Here is a 5,460-nt window from a genome sequence, read left to right on the forward strand (position 1 = left end):
TAATATTATGGTTATGACAATCATGAATTCACAGCAGTTGGGGTAAGTTATGCATTACATATACAAGAGCAAGCCAGCCAGCACCCTGGCATAGATGATGTACCAGAGACTCAAAAGACCCTGACTGATACTGAGGCAGTAATGGAAATGGAAAGTTGCTAATAAAGAGAACATTATTCCCATGCTCCAGTAGATGCTCTATGCTCACGCAAATCTGTGCAGCACCAGTTGAGGACAGTAGATCATATAGAGACAAAGATATGAAATTGAGACAAAGTTTGGAAGTCACTGGATATTGTACAACAGGAAAGAAGAGTTATATAAGATGATGTCATATTTAGTGTGTGTATATATATATACATATATATATAACATATATGTATATATAAACATTCAAAACCAAGGAGAAATTTTGTAAAGAAGAAAGAAACTCTTTGCTGGCATCACAAATAAGAGATAAGAAATCTGTCTGAATGAAAATATATTTGACAACAACCAGGTAAGAATCCAGAAGTTGTATTTTTTTTCTTCCTTGTACTGAGGTGAGGTTGAGAACATGTCTATTTTTCTGTGGACTGCTGTCAGAAGGATTGCATGCCTCAAAGTCAACCATGGGAAGAAAGATGAATGTTCTATGATAGATGCTATAAGGCTGCTAGGACAGACATAAAACAGTAAGATGTGAGTAAAGATAAGAAGGAATCGATTTTTTTCCCCTACAGATCACCTTCTTTCCTGGGGCAGAATACACAAGTTAAGCCACACGATATAAAATTGCACAGGATGACAGCAGCAACTGGACTGGAGGTAGGAAAGTAGTGATTGTTAAGTAGAACAAAGAAGGTCCCAGAAAACAGAACATTTTAAAACTGTTACCACTGAATTTTTTAATTAGTAAGACTTTTTTTAATGCCAGAACACATATAAAAGTATGTTATGTATACATCAGTGAGTTCATGTAAAAACTCATTTTAATGAAAAGAACAGAAATGAGAATAGAGATTATTTTAGTAAAGTATTTTGATTATTTTGATAAATGCTCATAAGTTTGATGCCCAAAATGAATCACCTCTGGGGTGACAAAATCATGAAAACTGTTACTTAACTTGCATGGGCCAATGTTATAGCCTAGTGGGTAAAGGCAGACTTGATGATGTGAGTTCAATCCCACAGACCAGAGATTCTCAATCTTCTTAATGTTATGATGCTTTAACAGGGTTCCTCATATTGTGGTGACCCCCAAACATAAAATTATTTCGTTGCTGCTTCATAACTTCAATGTGTGAGTGTTATGCATTAAAATGGAAATATCTTTATGTTTTGATGGTCTTAGGTGACCTCTGTGAAAGGGTCATTTGCCTCTTAAAGGGATGACAGCCCACAGGTTGAGAACTACCTTTTACCTTCATACAGGAATGGGAGAACCTACTTCTACAATTTGTACCCTGACCTGTATGTATGTGACATAGTATTTGAATTAACACTCACACACACACACACACACACACACACACACACACACACACACGCACCTCTCATCAAATTTACATACTTTTAATTACTCTGACATTTAAGCCTTCCAAGTCTTTCCTAAAACTTACTAGGACAATTAGAATTATCATTACAGTTCATAGCCCTTCATCATTTCTGTATCAAACCCTTGAATGACCTCAAATAGTATTAGGCACATATTCGATCATATGATTTGATAAGTATGTATGTTTTGTATTGTGTATTTCCATATCTCTTTTATAACACAAACCAAAGGAAAAAACTCATAAAGATAAAAGGTTTCTGCTGGGTCACAGTTGCTTTGGGGGTTGAGCTCAGTCCATGAGAAATCCTCTCTGTTGTTAAGTGGCTGTAGCAAGACAGTGTAGCATACTATTAGCTATTAGCATGTGGTAGTGTTGGGTGAGAAGGGCAGCTCGTAGCACTGGCAGGGAAGCAAACTACCTAAGGATGGGAATGAACACTCTGTACACCTGAACTTGGTCAGTCAAATTGGATCAGAACTTCAAATGAGTCTGTTGCTGTGGTTTACAGCTTCCACATGTCAACTTTATCACATCACAACAAATCTTTAGACAAAGCTACATAAATAAACTCTAGCAAAGCAGCAAAGCACCTGTGGCCTTCCCAATGGGACTCAGTTCTATTGACTTTAAAACAGTGCTCAGATCCAGGTCCTAAGGAAGGATGCGCGATAAAGATGCATTTTATTAATGATGGATGCGAAGTACATGGGGCTTCTTTCATGAGGAGGAGGTCTAGTTAATGGAGGACAAAGCCCAGGATTCGAGTCAAGACAATTCTCAGGATTTTAAGAAAATTCATGGAAAGGCTGACTCCTGGTTTCTCTTTAAACTGTGCTTCCTACCTAAAAGCACCTCACTGAGAGGGAGAGATAGAGGAAGAGAAAAGGTTTAGAGTCCCATTAGCACACTCAATGGTACAACTCAAGTGATGTGAAACTTTTCTTACAGACCTAGGTGCATAGTTTCTAAATCATTTCATTGAGGTCAGCCTATAACTCCTGTGCATTTCAGAAACACAACATGCAAACTATACATAACATAACATAGCAGCTATGTTAGCCTAATGTTGTTTCCCATGCTAATATAAACCCATGCCTCTATCTGTCTCTTGGTCAGCTTCTGTGACACCTTGTATGTCCTAAAGGAAGACTGAAAAAAATTTTCTTCCTAAAAAACTTGTTTCAACATTGTACTTTATTTCGCTCTAAAATCTATTTAAATATTTTTATTTAACTTTCTATTGATTCCTAATTAATTTCATATAGCCACATACCCTAACTCCACTCATCTCTCTGTTGCTTCATATCCACTCTCCACTCTTGCTGCCTCCACTCTTGCTGCCTCCCCTCAGCCCTCCTGCCATCAAAAAAATGGGGGAAAGAAAAAAACATCCTGTTGTGGAAGCTGTAGTATGTCACAGTGTGTCCTATAACATACCCTTTTTTGTCCACACATGTTTCCTTGAAAATATTCATTGCAAGTTCTGGTTGAAGTCATTGGTTTGGTTCATATTCTCTGAGTCAGGGAGATCCTGCAGCTTTGGATCAGTAGGACTGGCTTGTCCACCGTGCTCCAGCAGTGCCTAGACGGGGGTGATGTTGGGGTGGACCAGTTCAAAGCCTTGGGTTTGTGCCTGGGTTGTAGAAGGTCAACACCCATGTCATGAGGGTAAGCTCTCCAGTATGGCCACAGCTCGCTCACCCAATGCTGTGGCTGGCAAGAGACAGAGCCATCTCCTTTTCCATGTCCTTTTTCTCTCATGTCCTTGGGCCAGCTCAGCAGCACCCACTCTTGGCTGCCCAGGTGAGGTACAGGGTACTGCAGCAGTAGGCAAAGGGCTGAGTCAGCTCTCCTGTTCACATCCTTGGTGCTGGCTCCACCACAGCCCCTCAACCCTGCAATCGAGACCACGTCTGTGGTGCTGCTCAGGCCAGGTTCATGGCCTACTTTCCCTAGTGCTTCAGCAAGTGAGGGGCCGGGATAGCTCTCTTACTCCCATGACCCTGGGGCCAACTCTCCTGCAACCCCCACAACCAGGGTCAGCTCTATTGTGATTCCTGGAAAAGATCAAGCTGCTCTCCCAGGTACTGTAGCTGGCAAGTGATGGGGCCTGCTCTTTTGCTCTCAAATCATCAGGGCCAGTTCTGCTATAACGCCCAGGTGAGAGGAGGGTGAGGCCAGCTCTGCATAGCCCTCTGACATCAATATGGCTCCAGGCAGCAGCTCAGACCAGGGACATCTGCCAACAGACTCCTTTTGTTGCAGGTCCACAGGACCGGACATGGCCCTTGGTGGGTTTTAAACTTGATTTTCTTTAAGTTCATGAAAGTTATTTTATTTTAAGTTTGAAATATGTTGTACAACAATTTGCATGTATTCAAAACTATATTAATTCATTAGTTCACTCATGTAAACTAAACTATCTCAAAATTCAAATTTTCATTTTTTAATAACAATACCTAAATTCAAAGTTATACACTACAAAAGAAAAGTTGTTTTATGTAGAACAATATGTATGAGCCTACCACTATCCAGAATATATGAAAGTGGATACTGTATGTGAAATTACAGTAAACTTAAGTTTTAAATCTCATAAATAAAAATAAGTTTACGATGTGGTATTCAAAAATGCTTATTTATATTTTGCTAAAGTAAACATGATTGTGATTTATAAATGAATAACAGTATAACATATTGAGTGTGTTATAAATAAAATTTTCAAGCTCAAAATATTCATTAAGTTGAACTTTTGAGTGCTTAATTTTTCTTAAATCAAGCACATTAATTAGAACCGTATAATACTTCAGAAGTGAGGGTATATTTATGACTCTTGATTGTGAACTCAGCATGTAAAATAATGCAAAGGCTTTGTAAAATCTAATTTCCAGCTTCCACAATACATCAATAAACTTAAAAGCCTTCAGTTCTCCCTTAGAGCAATCACTGATGACATTCTGCCCGCTCTAATGCATCCTTTGATATCTTCAGTACATTAATTATTGTTATTTTTCTTCACACTTGCTTATACATCTCTTCCACAAGCCAATTCTAGATGTTACTTTTAATACTAATGATTATATATTTTGAGGCTCACCCCCATGGATTGATTTGCATTTTTATCTCTTATGTTTCCTATTTAATTTGGGACATCATTTACTATCAACATATAGTAGTCTTTTAAGTTTAGATCATTAATTTAATATTTACTTTGCAATATGTTTTCCACTAAATAACAGATTCTGTTACAATTGTGTTGTAACTCTAAGATAAATAATACGTTTCATTAGTGAATTTTTACCTCCTTTTTATTTTTATGTGTCCTTTGGCCAAGTCACAACTGATCATCATCTTATACTTTGTGTGTGTGGTGGTTCATTCAGTTAACATTGATTATTACATTACAGAACTATATGGTCACATTTTCTAGATTACAAATTTAAATATTTTACATCTATGTTGCAGCTATTTGCCTGTTTCTTAGCTATTATGATTCCAAGGTCGATAACAAAATCCCAGGTCGGGAGTCTAGGTGTAGTCACAATACATTGGTGTCTCGAGAGTTACATAGAGAAGCAGTGATCCGTGGTCTCCTGTTTGAGGGCTGACCCTGCTCTGCAGATTCACTACATTTAATGCAAAATGTTGACGCCAGCCCTACTGTGACCATGAGATGAGGCATACTTCTGCTTACAAGGTACCATATGATGGAAATGTGCTTTACTCTTTGAAGTTTGGACATGTTTGATCATTCATATGACCATTTGAATATTAAGTTAAATTAAACAACTTCTCCCAAAGTTATACTGAGAATTTTGGTTTTATTGGTCTATATTTGTGCTGTGTTAATTTTATATAGTGTAGTTAATTTTGACCATGAGCATTTATAATTCTGTCTCTTTGTCCTTGACTCCAAAATAACTCT

This window comes from Rattus norvegicus, chromosome 2 (genome assembly GCF_021556685.1).
Source record: "Rattus norvegicus strain SHRSP/BbbUtx chromosome 2, alternate assembly SHRSP_T2T, whole genome shotgun sequence".
NCBI lineage: Eukaryota > Metazoa > Chordata > Mammalia > Rodentia > Muridae > Rattus > Rattus norvegicus.